Genomic DNA, 18,543 nt, shown 5'->3' on the forward strand with positions numbered 1-18,543 from the left:
AGTGAGTTAGTTTTCCTCCTCCAACCTGGCGAGTCCGGGAGTAAGAATTGCCTGCCTGGGTATTGAAGCTTCAAGCATCAAAAGCCCACGGGTAACTGGCACACCTTGCACACCTCCAAAGACCCACCTTGCTGAACGGTCATTCCGGCTGCATATACACGAGTCGCATAGTTACTGTTGCCAACTTTTAGATTCTAAATGTTTCAAGGAGCACTTGAAATGTTCATCACATGCAATCAATTTGAAATTGCAGATATTTATTCCATGGTAGAAAACATTTGTATTACTCACATCAGTATAAAGGAGTGTGAAGCATGTTACGCAAAAAAGACCCATGGTAAATACATTTTTGGAACATTGTGTGGCTGGCTAGTGGTTGTTCTACATTAAACTATTTTAAGAAGAACTTCGAAAACTTTTGCTACAGGTTTTCTCTCTGGTGAAATTTTGCTAATATCCGAATTATTGCTCAAGATATACCCTCCCCTTCGTGACTTGCTTAGTGTTATTATCCCATGAATGGCACAAAGATTGGTTGTTTTATTTTCATAAATTTAATAGCAAAGTGAATTTTATCCTCAATTTAGGTGCGATGTAGTACTTATTCAACCATTACATTCTGTCCATGAAGTATGTGATAAAATCAGTATATACACTACAAAAGGTTTTGCATATATATTGTCATCTATTTCCAGATCGTGACTTTTCAAAGATGATAATAAATGTCTTTTTTCAGCAGGCGAGGTTCAGCTAAGGGCTGCTCTGCCACCTAACCCTTGTCAATATGATAATACATAAGTTTATATAACTTATGGAGCAGTAAGCTAAACGTAAAAAAAGAAAACACAAAAAAAATGAAGAAAGGAAAAAATACATAGGAATTAGTTGCATACAAAAAAAAGTGTAACTAGAAATACAAAAGACAATAGTAATAATAATACAATTCCTTATAGTGAGTGACTTGATACCTTCAGTATGTGCCATTGTTCCATTAACAGCAGATCTTTTATTTTAGCTTTGAAATTTAATGGGTTGTTTACACTAGCGATATTTGCAGGCAATGCATTCCATGCTTTGGGAGCCGAAAAGGAGAAAGATGATTTGTAGACCGTGGTAGAGTGATTGGGCAAATCAAAGTTGTTCCGCTTACGGGTAACATACTGATGGATTTCCCTACGGGAATGCATCTTCTCAAACAGGTACTGCGGTTTACCTTCTGTCGGTGTGCGGTGTATTAAACTTCATTCTGTTTGCCATGGTAATAACTAGGGAACGGAACTTTATGTGCTAAAAAACTCAGAAATATTTATTTTTTATGTGTCATAAATCTTGAAAATATGTGATAAGAAGGGGAAAATATGCGACAAAAAAAATTGGTAACAAAAACAAAATATTACATGCATTTTAAACACCTGAAATCAGTTTCTAAATGCGTACCTCTTAGCGAGCTATTTTTTGGAAGAGTTGCAGTGGATCACCATAGTTTTTTCCAAATTCTCCATTGTAAATCTGTGACGATTATATCTAAAAAGCATCTTATATTGTGAGAAAGATCGCTCCACGTCACAAGAAACAATTCTTGCATATTTGAAGCACGAAATGCTACTAACGCTGAAGTATTCCAAAGTATTCCTCTACTTCACCTTCCAAAACAAGTGCAATTTGGCACAAAGTTTGAAAACCTTGGTTTTTTCCCAAAAAATTCTGTACATTTAGACATTAGCACTTGTGCGTTAGATCCAGTGGGGGTAATATTTCCCCCCAACAGGATCGTAGGTGAGGCGTCAGAAGTCTGCCAGCGAGCGTGTTCAAAGACAACACAAACCTAGCACTCTCGATATGAAAGAAGTGCGGAGAATAAACATTTTTCCTTCGAGGATTTCGAGGTAGCTGAAGTCAATGAGCGATTTTATGTATTTAAAATGAAAATTCGCAAAATATGTATTTACATACGGAAAACTGGAAAATATGCGTTTTTATGTAAAATAAAATTTGCTGTGTTGACATATAAGGCTATGATCAGAGTTTTGGCAAAAACGAGGGGGTCTATCTTATCGCAGAAAAAAAACATTTATTTAAAGTTCCGTTCCCTAGTAATAACCTGATTATTATTTAAGAATGGAAGAATATGATCGGATCTTTTTGCTTGAAAAATGTATCGGAAGCAGGCATTTTGCACCATTTGTATTTTTTTTACTGATTTTTTGCGAGAGTTGAGGTGATTTTCTTTCCTGCATTTACAATGTGCCTCTGCCCCCTCCACGCACACGCGGACGGACGGACGGAACCACTAGCGTATCCAGGATTTTTTTTTGTGGATGACTCTGAAATTGTAAAAGTCAGTATCGCATAGCTTTCTAGGCAGGGATGGAATAAACGATCTTTTTTCCTTTTATTTTTTATTTTGCAATCACCGCTTGTAACCATTGTTTTTAAAGCTGTTGAAAGACTAAAATGGTAATCGGAGGTCATTGTAAGTGGAGTTTTCATTACCCACCTTTTCTTTCCCCCAAGTTCTTTACTGCTTTCATTTGAAAGTTTTGATTTTCTCAATTTTGAGAGGAGGTGTAGCCTCATCAGCTCCCCCCATCCCCTCATACGCCGGTGCATGAAACAACCAAATGCAACTGATCTTTCGCAATGACTGCTTCATATGTCACGTGCCCGACAATGAACTGTGGGAAAACTTCTCGGTTCTGAATCTGAAGCCAGTTGGAACAACACAAGTTTGTAAATCTACCCGTGCTTACGCCAGAAGATGAAAGGCAGGGAAACAAAAAAAATGTGTTTGAGAATTGTCCGATAAGTGAGACCTCGCCTTTTGTTTCGTCCTAAGGACTGAAGCACTGCAAAACCATTAGGGAATCGATTTCTAGCATTTAAAAAGGGTAACTTAGAACAAATATCAATATTTGGAGAATATGTGGTCGCCGATTTGACATAATAATGAAAGATTGTTAAGGAAAAATATTAATTTGCGAAGTTATAAAATCTAACAGTTATACAACCTCAGGCCCCCTGCGACTAACATAAATTCAAATGTCTCCATGCGTAGTGAAATTTAATTGCAGTTGACAACCCTGACTGTGGTGCTCGCGTCAGACTAGAAGCAACTACATCAGGTATCACGTGACTCCTAGGACCTGGGTAAAGAGAAAAACCTGGCAGGTGTCTAGGCCTGTGGAATCTTCCTCAGACAAGTTCGCTTACGCAATCGTCCAACACCTGGGTTGACGTGCATGTTGCATATCATTTTAGGCGTGCCTCCTTGTGGACAGGTTTCCTCGGGATCTCGTGCAGGCCTCTGTTGCGCTACTAAGCTACACATTAACATCAGAATGGCTGGGACCTGCATGTAACAGCATCACATGGCAGCAATTAATGTGTAATTTCTTCAAAACCGCACATGATATTTCAGTTCTGTCTATTATGTTCATTTGTATACATATGAAGGTATGACATACTCCATTGTTACTATTATTATGAAACAGTTTGAAAAAGTCCTTTATGTCCCTCTGATCATTGTGGATACATCTTATAAATGGACTATTTGCTCTTAAACCACTGCTTTTTGTTGATATATTTCACTTTTATATGTAATAAAACAAAACATGCTCGCAAAGTATGATGATCAAGGGTTCAGGGGGAAATGTCCAATTTTCAAAATTTCCTGAAAATTACAACTTTCGAAAATATTGCATAATCTCCATTTTCTTTCCCAAAATTTGTAACCGGCATTACATATCCTCAAGAGTGGTCCTTTCTCCTGCTTCCATGATTTTCTTTTCCATCAAGCTTCCATAGGGCCAATGCTAGGAGCAATTTTCCAAATTTTTTCCTGTAAGTTCGCAATACTACCACTTGTACATGTTTATTTTTCCCCAAGAAGAATTGTCCTATCTTCAACAGAACTTGGCATGATTGTAGAAATGTACCACTGTAAACAGGCTCAATTTTTTTCATTCACTTTGGTCTGTTTGGGTGCCCACAGGGACATGTCAAATACCACTTTGAAAAAAAAAAAATCTTTCCATTTTCATTATTGGGAGGTACAATGTACATATAAATTTTACTTCCTTCAAAATCCTGTTCATTCTGAAAAAAAAAAATAAACAACCAATTTCATCTTTGTAGTTCTTGAGCTTCGTTTCTCTTTGTACTTTGTGGCATGTTTGAAAAGTACATGCTTGAAAAGTTTCCATCCAAAGAGGGTTTACAGGTGCAGAAGACTCAGTCGGCTAAAGGTTAACCAGTAACAGTAACACAGTAACAATAGAATAGGAAGCAGTGTAGTACGGACAAGGAGAGCCTATAGGTTCATACATGTGAAATTATGTGCCAATAAAGTACTGAGTAGCAAGAGGAAGAAAAGTATGCACAATTTGAATATTCTGATTTATTCTTAGCACCAAATATTCTTCAGATTCATACCCATACAACATTGTGGAAAGAAAACTTAATTCACGAATCTCTGCTAAGTTTGTTTCTACTCTTTTAGAAACATCCTCAAATGGTCAATTCTGACTATTCCACGTGCTACTGGAAATAATGTTGCCTTCAGCATCTCCTTACTTCTGCCAAGTAAATTTCTTAATCACATGTTGTGACGTCTAGTTCTTAAAAAGAAAAGAATTGAAGGCATCCTAGGCTTCAGTCTCTTAGACTGCTTGCAAGGGGCCCTTTGGCTGAGCAAGTACATCATTGCATGATATGTTACTGGGAATCCACTCAGGTGTCTGTTTAACATATGTGCCCATTGACTCTTACAATAACTCGAATAATAATTGATTGTAATTGATACATCCAAATTCACAGTCGGTGCTCGAAGTGGAGGGAACGTGGGGGGATGCTATATCCCAGTGGTGGCTCATGGATCAGAACGTTGGTGATTGCAGTGAAATATATATATATATATATATATATATATATATATATATATGTGTGTGTGTGTGTGTGTGTGTGTGTGTGTGTGTGTGTGTGTGTGTGTGTGTGTGTGTGTGTGTGTGTGTGAGAGAGAGAGAGAGAGAGAGAGAGAGAGAGAGAGAGAGAGAGAGAGAGAGAGAGAGAGAGGGTGAGAGAGATAGAGAGTGATTGTGTGATTGTTTATTTGAGGAGCATATATCCATAGGACACCCGATCTCAATCCTGCCCCCCAGCACACAGAAACCAGAATGCACCCTTCAAATCCCACCCTGGTTATAATGATGCCTTTATGTAGGTATTGACAATTTATATTTCTTTTGAAAAACTGGGGCCCTTGTTTTTTTTTTATGGGAGGCGAGGATCACCTTGACCCTCATGTAGCATCACTACTATCTATTTTGCCAGGTTCCCCACAATGTATTGGAAACCATAGGCGGATCTAGAAATTTTTCCTGTGATGGGCACAGGATATGCTGTGAACAGTACTTTTTTCTTGCGGTACTATCCAACGGTAACTCTGTTTTATTGGTGATTATTTGGGAACATATCACAATGTTTTGAGAGGGGTTTTCGGATGTCCTCTTTTTCCCGGACATATCCTCTTTTTGAGGTCTTAAAAATGGTCCGGGCAGGTTTTTAGGAAATTGGGCAAATATCCATCCTCTTTTTGGGCTATAGACAACTGCTTCAACTTCAAGATTCATAACAAAAAATTTATATTTATGAAGAATTGGAAATATTGTTTCCGTGTTCAATTTCAAAGAAAGGAAATACAACACTATCAGTTGCATGTTGCAAGCGCAAAGACAAGAAACTATTCTTCCAACAAAGAAAAAATTGTTGGACTTAACCGTGTCTCTTCTGTTGTCCAGCCGCTCTGCGGGAGGTTTTGATTTCAAAGCATCTGCGACATCTACATGAACGAAAGGTCTCATTGTTGCTGGGAAAGGAGAGATATAGTCACAGAGGGTGATCAAAATGTGGTGAAAATATAGCAGGATAGTGAGTTTTTTCAAGGAGAATTAAATTTAGAAAAGACTAGATATCCTTTTTCAAAACGAGTTCAACAATGGACGATAGGTCCCATTGTTGCTGGGAAAGGATAGATAAAGTCACAATTATTTATCAAAATGTGATAAAACAATAGTTTTTTTTTTCAAATAAATAAAATTTAGAAAAAAAGGTTAGATATCCTTATTCAAAACGATTTTAACAACGGAAGTAAGGTTCCATTGTTCCCCTAAATGGAACCTTGCTTCGTTAGAGAAGAATATTAAACGTGGATCAATTACCCCACCACTAACATTCCCCAAAATCCAGTTACAGAAATTTAACCGACTCTCGTTCTCAATTTGTTCACAAGGTTTCGCACGGTATTTCTGTGTGGAACAGGCACACCTGAGAATTCTGTTGAAAATCGTCTACGAACATCCCTTCAAGAATTTGTAATCACTAGACCTCGGATTTTTAGGTTCTAAAAAATGTGCTTTTAGGTTCCTAAAATAGGGTCTAAAATCCTAAAATAGGTTCTAAAAATCCTAAAATAGGTTCTAAAAACCTTAAATTAGGCTCGAAAAAACTTAAATTAGGCTCCAGAAATCCTGAAATAGGTTGCAAAAAGACTTAATTTGGTACAAAATTCCTGAAAAATATTGATATGATACAATCGTTAAAAACAAAATTTCACAAGAACCGTAATAACCAAATATTAATTTTGTAAACAAATTTTCATTTCTTTATATCATTTTCAAAATTATCTACAAATTATATAATACTGCACTTGTGCTGTTAGAGAAAGTTACTTGTTGGTATGAAAAATGAATTACACACGTATAATTTGCTGCACAATATCAGGGTGGCTACTCACTTGGAATTCCTTGAATTCCGGGAATTATTTGCTCTGGAAAATATTCATGAATTTTGGCAAGACATGAAAAAAGGTACAACCGGATGTTTTCTCTAGTCCCATTTTTTCTCTGTAGACGTGAAAAATTGCAACTTTTATTAATCCATATCCCATTAAATTTATACATGCTCTGAGGAAAGTTTCTCTCAGTTTAGTTTTTATTTTATTTTTTTAGGAAGAAAAAGAAAGCTACATGGAAAATAAAACAAAATTTTCTCAATCCGTTAACTTTGTTAGTGTCTTTTGTCTATCTGACAGACGGAAGATTATTACAAAATAATATATCTTGAAGTTGATTAGGTAATTTTTTTGGTACATTGAAGTCATACAAACCCTTTACATTGTTAATATTTTTATGTGTGGGAAGGGAGGGCAAGAGTCGGTAATACGTAAGGTTGGAATAGAGAAAACATCTGCGTATCCTTGAATTTTTGGAAAGTTCGCCTTGAAAACCAGGAATTATACAGGGTGGCTCAATAAGTCACTTAACACCCCCAGTACAAGGCCACTGCAGCGCGCAACATGGAAATGGTGATGACCAATCGTTATCAGGCCAAGGGGGAACCACATTGACGCCACCCACACGGTCGGCGGCCATCTTGATGTCCGCCATCTTGAATTCAACTTCAGAATTTTAAATGGGAAGGGGGTCGTGCGACATATCAAAATGGGCTAGAATTTCACGAGAAATGCAATGGTGAAGGTTTTCTCGACGTATCTTTAACCAGTAAAAAGTTATGACTGAATTCTTGTACCAATTAGCTCCTTTTCGAGGTGTTAGAAAAATGCCTTAAAATTTGTTTAGCGCTTCGGTAATGCATCGAGATCAAAGTGACGTCTAGGGAGAGACGTTCGCATGCCATTGCACATTATTTTAATCGGATACATACATGAAGAGCTGCTCATTATGAATGGTTGTCGCGAACAATTTACAGTGTGACGCTTCCATTGAATTAAAAGTCCTTCACAGTGACAAGGCTAATGTTTATGTTCATAAGGAAGTTCGTAAACAGAATATTCGATGATTTTTATCTGATAACCCATTTTCGACAGATCAAAGCTGAATGGTTAGTGTTGGTAAGTTAATGGTGTGGCGTGCTGTGTGGAACACGATTGGTTAGTCAATTTTCCATGAACGGAACCTTAAATGCTTAGGGCTACTTGGATTTGTTAAATAAACAGTTTATTTCATCCTTGCTTATGGAAGAAGGTACTTTTTACAGAGTTTTTTCAATAGGAAAGAACACCGGAACACTTATGGGAACGTTATGAACCAGTTTTTGTCCAAAGTTAGTTATCAGATTACAAGGGTCACATATTCTGTTTATAAACTTCCTTATGAACATAAACATTAGCCTTGTCACTGTGAAGGACTTTTAATTCAATGGAAGCGTCACACTGTAAATTGTTCGCGACAACCATTCATAATGCACAGCTCTTCATGGATGTATCCGATTAAAATAATGTGCAATGGCATGCGAACGTCTCTCCATAGACGTCACTTTGATCTCGATGCATTACCGAAGCGCTAAACAAATTTTAAGGCATTTTTCTAACACCTCAAAAAGGAGCAAATTGGTACAAGAATTCAGTCATAACTTTTTACTGGTTAAAGATACGTCGAAAAAACCTTCACCATTGCATTTCTCGTGAAATTCTAGCCCATTTTGATATGTCGCACGACCCCCTTCCCATTTAAAATTCTGAAGTTGAATTCAAGATGGCGGACATCAAGATGGCCGCCGACCGTGTGGGTGGCGTCAATGTGTTTCCCCCTTGGCCTGATAACGATTGGTCATCACCATTTCCATGTTGCGCGCTGCAGTGGCCTTGTACTGGGGGTGTTAAGTGACTTATTGAGCCACCCTGTACTTTAATTTCTTCATGGTCCTATTGACCAAGGTCCGTGAAGACTTTCCCCTACCCCGCTTCAAGACCATAACAGTCCCTTTTCCGTGGGGATCGTAAACTTGTGACGTCACCGCGGAAGCAAACCTTCCCTCTGCTTTGACAAAGTCATTTGAAAACAACGACGACGTGTTGTTACAACAAAATATTTGATTCATTACGTCGTTCACTTCATTTCTGGGGCATGTCGTGGACGTAGGCACTTATCTAGAAATATATTCGGGAAGGGTTCTCGGACGCTGGTCAATTGTATCACATGTAATAAGAATAGCAAAATTGTCTTGATATTACAATACCTGTATATTATAAGACAAAGAATAGCTGGCTCTTTGGCTGAGCGCATAAAGTGGTCGACTTTCGATATCGCTACTGAAGCTCCCGGGTCAGAATCCAGGCCTGGGCGTGCGTGTTCTTCATCTATTTCATCCAATTATCACTCATCGTCACGATTTGCCAAAAGTGGCAGAAAAGCTATAAATAACTAAGTAGAAAGAAATAGACACAGAATAGGTAGGCCTAGTACTTGTAATAATTATTTGGATTATTATGTGAATAGAGGTAGGAAGCCGCGGTGATTTAGTCGGTAGGGTGTCTGACTGCTACGAGACCCGAGTTCGATTCCCGATGTGGATGATCTAAGGTCGGAATTTTTCCGGCCTTGTCCCTGCATGAAGCGACTCAGCCTCAAATAAATGGGTGCGGACAACCCTTGGAGTGGGCTAAGTCGGTCGGAGCGTGATGTTGATCACACACATCTAAAATGAAGAGATGGAAGATGTGTGGTTAATGGCAAGGTGAAATGCGCAATGGGAACTTTACCTTACCTATATGAACAGTAAAGAGATGTAAGAATATGCATTTAATAAAACACATTCCTCCTTCTACTTGCTTAAGACCACTATTATTTTTATCAAGGAGAGGTGTTCTACCTACAAAATTAATGTCAAAATAAATAAATAGTAAAATGAAAAATTTATAGATTAACGAAAAGATCGATTGATTGATTTGCTGTTTTAAGTCCAATTTATGCACAGATAGGCTAATCGGGACTGGGCCTACAGTTTAAAGTGGGATCCGAACCACTGTGTGCATCCATTGGGTATGAAACACGAGACCCCTTGATTACAAGGCAACGAAAATGTTGATAGTTCGAGATGATATAAATGCAACGTATTATTTTCATCATCATGCACAATTTTCCGCAGGCACTGTCAATACAAAACTAATTCATTCAATAACCGGAACGCCAATTACAAATGAATAGAAATGGGAACTATGCATTTTGATTTGATTTGGTTTATTTTACTTCGCTTTTCTTCCATTTTTGGCTAATTGCGAAGATGGGCACGAGAGATGATATGATGAAATTGATGAATTGACTCTCACAATCACTAATAATAATAATAATAATAATAATAATAATAAAGAACGTATTAAAACAATATAATTATATTTATTATATTATTATCATCATTAGTATTTTTTTCTGGGAAGAAAGGTTTCGGTTCTCTTTAGGTTCCTTTGTTTTTATTATTATTTGTTATGTTCATCATAAAAACTACTCTAAATATTGTGGTATGTTCATAAAATGATCGTGCGGGGTGTAAGGAGCAACCCCTTCTCAAGACACCAAAATGTCAACCTCACTGAACTACATTATTCAGGGGCGTCTGAATCCATGGTCAGTATATTCCTCTATGGGGCATGTGTTGTGTGCTGTCAATATGTATTTGTGATTGTCCCTCATCTATCTCGTATATATCTTACCACCATTTTTCCTTGTCTTCACAATTAGCCAAAAATGGCAAAAAAACGCCAAGTAAAATAAAACAATTCGTCATTCATAATTGATAGTGCAAGAGAAAAATGGAGTGATTATATTATTATTATTATTATTATTGCATCCTATAAACACAAAATCTATCGCAGCCTCCCCGATGGCGCAGTGGTACCGTCGTCGCCTTGTAATCAAGGAGTCCCGGGTTCGATACCCGCTGGAGGCACATAGTGGTTCGGATCCCACTTTAAACTGTAAGTCCAGTCCCGATTAGCCTTACTGTGCATAAAGTGGACTTAAAGCACGAAATCGAAATCGAAGATCTATCGCGTCTGTCATTTCAGGAAATTAGGTTGTCATCTCAATTAAAACTTAAACGAATTGCACTGACTGAAATGTATATTTTTTTCTAAATTTCGAATCACCCACCGACAAGAGACAAATGTAGCTCTCTTTCCTCTTTACCTATTGTTTACAATGTGTAACAAAGGATGGACTTTCGCAGGGACGTAGCTAGGTTGATCAGTTTGGGGGGACCCAAAACTTAAGATTTTTTTACCAGACCTTTAAGAACTAACAAACTATTAATATACCATATAGGCCTACATATAAGTACATATAAGTACAGTATGTGTGTGTGCCTTATATATATATATATATATATATATATATATATATAAAAGCCTATTTGGAAGAGAACATTATTTTCTCCTTTAGCCCCCAAAATTTACGAATATAGACTCGCGAAATCCAATGCCATTATTTCGGAAATGTAAATGCAGAATGAACTCATTAACTTAATGGCATCTAGACAGTCTTTAAAAATCCATGTATTTTCTCTTATGTCAGATTTGAGACACCAAGAACAATGTCATTAGTCCTTACTCCTTAGATTTGTAAATTTGCTCGAAGAAAATTGAGAAGTAGAAAAAAACCCTCTTCCGTGGGTTTAGATATAAAAGGGTGCTGGAATCAGGTGTACAAGTATGACAACGGTGCGAAAATGAAATGTTTGTGTAATGAGTTCAAGATAGGCGTTCCATGTATATTGTTTATACCAGAATCAAATCCGGCGTCCTTTAGTGCAAGGCGACACCGTTAACCACTATTCTATGGGACATGCCCGAGTCTTTTGTGGCGTCGTACTGTACACATTGGAGAATGATAACGATATATAAGAAATGTTATGCACACATCTAATTTCTTAAAAGTTATCTTATTTTTCTCTGAATATATGATGGCAATAGAAATAACAAAATTCCCGTGTGCTAAAGTTATTGCGCTCTCGTCTTTGGTAACACAGGTTCAAGGTTCGATCCCTGGTAGGAACTCCAAAATTTCTGTGATGGCCAAACATCGTGAGGACAATTGGGAAGCTAGTTGAAATCAATGTGTAAGCGAATTCCACTCTCAAAACTAGATTGGACTCGATATGATGACCACGCGTCACCGAATGGAAAAACACTTCGGAGGCTTTGTCCTTCAAAATTAATTTTACTGAATAATTGTAGTTTTCTTTAGAGGACCTAAACATGGCTTTTTTGCGCAGTACAATGGTGTTTTCTTTCACCCTACTTTTATAGTTTTTCATTCAAAGGATTCCACTCCCGAAGCATGAGCATGACGCACTACGAAACCAGAGGTCCAAGGTTCGGACCTTGGACAGGTGTGGTTGCAACATGTCTCTCGCATCGCTATTCCTTCGGATCATCATTCAATCTCATCGTCGCATTTAACCCAAGAGGTAGAAAAGTAGCGTAAAATAACGAAATAGAAATCATTGATTGACTTGGTTCATTTTACTCCACTTTTCTGACACTTTTTGGCTAATCGTGAAGATGAGAATGAGTTAAGATTAAATTGATGAAAGGACCATCACAAAGAAGACACATGCCCAGGCCGGGATTCGAACCCGGGACACACTACTTCGTAGCGTAACCTGCTAACCACTCCACCACGGAGTTATCGGCCCAAATAGAAATGAAAATTAGAAAATGCCGACTTGAATTTGCAGGAACCGAGTTCATCACGAAGGGCAAAAGATTTTCGCTCCCACTACAGGTAAATAACAGGAAATGCTTGATAAGTATTTTGGCTCTCCATATTTCATGATATTATTATGTAAGTAACAATTATTTGTTATATAACTTCGGATTAATTCTATTTGCATGTGTAGTCAACTTTCCCGCCTAAGCAGCAGCCACAGCGTCTGCATTTGCGGGTGGAGGCCAGGGTTGTTAAAGGTTCAGGAATTTTAAATAAATTCAATTCCGGTCCAGGAGAGAAAATCAGCAAGCGTAAATGAGTTCTGGACCGTAAGGAACCTTCTCATCTGTAAAGTTTTCAATTCGGTCCAGGAATATTTTTTTCCAGATGAATTTAAATTCGGTACAGGAACCTTATTTCCTGATAAATTTAAATACGGTCAAGGAACATTTTTTTTCCGGATCAGTTTAAATAGGATCCAAGTTCCGTATTGGAATGAAACAATACCCTACTTGGACCGAATTTAAATTGTGCGAGAGAAAAGGTTCCGCTCCTGCAACGGAACCCAATAAAATCTATTACAACTTATGGCTTCCTGGACCTTTGACAACCCTGGTCTAAATTAAGAAAAGTCACAAAAAGTGCAGAATTTTTAAACGTAATATTTCTAGAGCATGCACACTACTATTAAAAGTTTACTTCATACCTCGTTTCCTTCCATAAATGAAACGTGACTTATTCTTCATCACATGTGAGATCAACCGCCCTGGGAGTCAAACCCCTGCTCCTGTGTGGTAGTCGGACACCAATTTAGAACGTCAATATGTTGGACATTTGGTCGATCATTTTTTTCGGGAGGACGACAAGCTGGCAGTTTCACACTCGAGATTTCACGTAGCCGGCCCCCGTGGCGTAGTGGTTAGCACATCGTGCTACGATGCCAGGTGTCCCGGGTTCGAATCCCGGACTGGACATGGGTGTTTGTGATTGTCCATTGATCAATTTCATCATATCGTCACTAATACCCATCTTCGCAATGAGCCAAATGAGGCAGAAAAGCGAAGTTAAATGAACCAAATCAATCAAAATTTCACTCGCAATGTATGAAAACGAGATCTCAAGCACTCCGTGATCCTACCGGAATCTCGCGTTTACAGAAGCAAACTATGGAACCACTTCTCGGATGAAACTGTACTTCGAACTATCTGACAATCATCAATTGTCTACCAATCAACACAGTAGGACGATGTTTCTTGAAAATGCGTGGAAAGTTACCAAGAGAGACGTTGCAATACAAAGGCTTATTATGGTTCATTGCAGGTTATGAGCACAAGGGTTGAGTGTGGGAACCTGAGGGAACCGCGACATCTTTGTCATTCATCTCCCGCCAGAAAAGGGACAAACAATAGAATTTTCTCTCTTGCAAATTGAAAAGCATATGTTCATCCTGAACCATAAAGTAATTAACCCAGAAATGTCCTAGCTACCTGCAGCTAAATCTTCTTGTTTGTGCGCAGCCGATAAACAGAGCCAGATGAAGAGAAGATTTTGTGGGAGGGGGTGACCTGGCTTAGGCCTCTGGTCTGCATGAAGGGAAAGTATGTTTTCAAAAGGTCCCCGACTTCCCAGAAACGGAGGGCCCATAAAATCACCGCATTTCCTACCAACACACCTGTTTGTGTTCAACCAAAGTGTATGTCACAGTAGGATCCGAGCGCTTCGAGTTTTGTCGGTTGCGGTACTTCTTGAGTCAGTTGTCAACATGGAGCCAATCGCCAAGTTCGTTCCACCTATGAATCGGTTCTTCAGCCCGAGTGGCAAAATACATGTTGTACGGAGGAAAGTTGCACCGGAAAATTACCTTCTTAAATACGATGAAACCTGTAAAACATCCAAAGATATTTATTCGGCTGTGGTCCCTCTGACAAAACATCAATGTTCTCAAAATTATTCGAACGGACTGTGTAAAACATTGCAATACTACAAAAACTGAACCTGCTCTGCAACACAAGGAAAATGTCTCATTAAGCAATCAATGTGCCTTTGCCAAGTTGGTAAGTTTAGTATGGCACTTTTTTAAAAATAATGCTGATGGAATAAATCAATAAAGTTTGTTAAATTACAACGACTCCTTACCACAAGAATATAATTATTCTTTACGGATATCCCCTATAACGGTTGGGGGTTCGACGTGCTGACCCCACGTCACCCCATTACTGGTTAAAGACCTCCACACCTCTACGTAGGATTGTGGGAGGGAGACTGGCAGTCGTAAGATAGGCCAAGGCTCTTCCAGGGCTGTCGAACCATGGGTAATTATTTATTTATAGATGCTTAAATATATGTGCAACGACAAATGTCTTTCCAGTGACTTATTGCAAGGGTTGGGTATTGTACTTGACTCAATGAAATAAACTTACTGTGTGAGGCAGATTCATACGAACAAAAATAGCCACAATAATAATAATAATTTACTTCAAAATGACAAAAATGTATTTACTTGTTCTTGTTTAATTTTTTATTCTTCGAAACGTTTGTTAAGGAGTTGAGTTGAGTTGGTGTTTTAAGTCCACTTTATACACAGTAAGGCTAGTCGGGACTGGACCTACAGTTTGAAGTAAGATCCGGACCACTATGTGCCTCCACCCATGTATCGAACCCGGGACCCCACGATTACAAGGCAATGACGATATCACTGCGCCATCGGGGAGGCATCGTTTGTTAAAGAGGATTCTCGCCGGACCCTGTGGCCGAATGGTTAGCACATCGCGCTGCGACGCCAAGGGCCCCGGCTTCGAATCTCGCTCGGGCTTGGTTGTTTGTGAATGTCCATTCATTAATTTCATCATTTCATCACTCATCCCCATCTTCGCAAATTAGCCAAGAGGCACAAAACGCGAAGTAAAATAAACAATCAATCAATTAAGGAGGATTCTCAAAATTGGTCTTCACGAAATCGAGAAAAATATGCGACTCAAGAAATCGTACAGTTTGTGAAGATAATTACTTTTATCACGTTGCGTGTTTTAGACTGTCCCAATAGTAGAATAGTTATTTGATGCGAATACTACTTACCCGAAGATATGATAATCTACATAGGCATCCTGCCATCATTATGGTACTTATTTTAGCTTGTATTTCGCTCTGATTCGGGACCACTTGTTGTAACTGTTTGCATATATGTGCTTTACCGCTGCCAGGCGGTTGTTCTTCAATCTTGTCACAAACTACTCAATCTCGAAACATTGTTTGGACGCAACGGCAACATCCAATGCCCAGCCCTGCCTGTTGTTGAGGGGTGGAAAGACCGCTCCTTCAAAATTCCGAGAAACATCGAAGTGCTAGGTTCCTACACTGACATCCACTATAGCTAGAACCAGGGAAACGAGAAAGAAATGTAATGTTTGGGGTTCGTGCCACTCAAATTCAAGAACAGTGTTTCAAACTGAAAGCAAAATGTACTGAAACACTATTTTGCAATATTTGTCATGAATGTAAAATTTTTAGCAAATGTAGAACAGTTTGCCGGGGCCACGTGAACGTTTCGGGGGGCCGGTGCCCCCCCCGTGCCCCTCCCTAACGACGTCCCTGGACTTTCGTGTATTATGTCGCAGCAGGAACTGAGTTCCGCCAATAAACGGAGTTCCAGAGCGTTCCGGCTCACTTTAAACCCTGCATACTGCAATTAAGTATTTTGGTTATTTAATTTTATTACTTGGCAACTTTTCCTGGGGAGCTTAATCCCCCGGACCCTTCCTCTAAGTACGACGTTTCATACAAAAACTCCAACAACAATTGCATACATATACGTATGTCTGTATACTAATTGAAAACATTCGTGCCTCCAATGCGCTTCCATGTAAAAAGACTGGCGAAGGAAGGCAAGTGCTTCCGCGATGACGTCACAGAATTCTCGACCGCGGGGTGGGGGTGGGGGTGTTAGAAAGCCCAGTTATGGCGGGACCTTCTCAGGCAGAGGGGAAGACTGATTCCACGGACCTTGCTATTGACCACCATGAATCCTTTTGCGTTATCCACACTCAAACTCCACCTCTTGTCTGTGAGGATCATTTCATGTGCTGAAAATTATATTTCAACAGAAACATAGTCAGTAGTGCGATTCTAATCAAGGGGTTCCGGATTCGATACCTGGTGGAGGCACATAGTGGTTCGGATCCCACTTTAAACTGTAGGTCCAGTCCCGATTAGCCTTACTGTGCATAAAGTGGAATTAAAACATCAAATCAATCAATCAATCAATTAAAGCAAATATGAATGCTGAAACATTACTTCGCAAGGCGTGAATGCCAAAAAGGACCAAACTGACACGAGAGTGAGCAAGGCTTCACAGATCAGAAGTTTGCACTTTGGACTGTGCAGGCAGTAGAGACGATTGAGCTTCCTGGAGATGAGGACTTGCTCGAAAAGGTTTATTATCCTATTATCCCCTTTACGTCAACATGTAATCCGGGAGGGTCCAGTCCCCGGGGATCAAGGTGGGGACCTAACGGTGCCACACGAAGCCTTGATCGTGACCTTGACGTGGTCATCTGACGAAGTGGTGCCTGGGCCACTGATAATCCTACCTGGCTACTTTATGTATATAGAGGTCCTCGTGACCGACATACGCGGTGGCGCCTAGGCCACCAACAATAATCCTCCAAGGCAACCATTTATTTATTTTAGATCAAATTTTTGCAACTCAAAACAATATTGATTTAATAGGGCGCAAATAATTTCACGGTGTGCCATGGCATTCTCTCTTTTAGAATTTTTTTGCATTGAGATCGCTCGGCGTCCATGACCGATTCGCCCCCGCTTCCTAGCTACGACTCTGATCTTGACGAGACAGAAAGGCAGGGAGGCATTGCGAGCGAAGCCAGCAAAAAGATTTTACGAAATGAATTTTTATTTGCATACAATTTGAAATCGAGGGGAACAATTGCTCCTCTGTGCATCCCTGCAGGTGACCTTAGCAGTCAATGTTTGCCCCCCTCCCAATTTGCCCCCCTCACAATTTGCCCCTAATAGGGTGCAAATAATATCACGGGGTACCAAGACATTCTCTCTTTCACAAATTTTTCCATTTAAATCATTCGGCGCCTATGGCCGACTCCCGTCGCCCCTTGAACTTGACGAGACTTGAGAAATGCAGCAAGTATTGCAAGCGAAGCGAGCTAGAAAATTTTTTGAAATGTATTTTTAATTGCATAAAATTTAAAATAAGGGGGGCAATTGCTCCTCTGTGCCCCCTGCAGGTGCCATTGGCCGTCAAAGTTTGACCCCCCCTAGAGTTGACTTCTGTCGAAGGTTGGGGGGAGAGGCAATGCCCACCTGCCCCCTCTGTGGTTGCGCCACTGTTTATTAGTCTGGCGACTGTGAAGTGAAAGGGTGCTTGTTACGCTTACTTTTTCCAGCGGATTCAACCGCAAAGTGTGTTATGGCTCAGCAAATGTTTTCTACTGCACAGCGTGTACTTATTTTTTATTCATATGTGTTAACTCAATCGGCACGTGAAGTTCAAAGGCAATTTGAAACAAGATTCCCGAATGTGCGCTAAAAGAAAAGTACCATGATATTTTTATCTCTGGGGTAAAGTAAATTAAAAAAATAGTAAAGTGCTCCTCTGTGCATTGCACCACGCCATGGAGGCGTAGGGGCAGTGCCGGATCTACAAATCTTGCCCCCCCCACCCCCGCAAAATATTACTACCTTTACACACACACACACATTATATATATAATTCTTGATCTCATGTTGACAAACTTACATATGAGGCCCTACAGGGTGATTCAAAAGTCCGTTAACACCCCCTATAAAAAGTAAAGGAGTTAGGCTGTGTACAATTGATAGAAACAGGTTAGGGGGAACCACGTTGGTGTGTTCCAAGCGGACGTCCACCATATTAGTGGCCGCCATATTGAATTCAACTCAATTTTTTTAAAAAAATGGGAAGGGGGTGATGTGCATAGGCGCCGATTTGTTAAGAGATTTGGGGGGGGGGTAAAGCTAAGTAACACATAAATACTGATTTCTTTCTGTT

This window comes from Lepisma saccharinum, chromosome 1 (assembly GCF_977018435.1).
Source record: "Lepisma saccharinum chromosome 1, izLepSacc3.1, whole genome shotgun sequence".
NCBI classification, from domain to species: Eukaryota; Metazoa; Arthropoda; class Insecta; order Zygentoma; family Lepismatidae; genus Lepisma; species Lepisma saccharinum.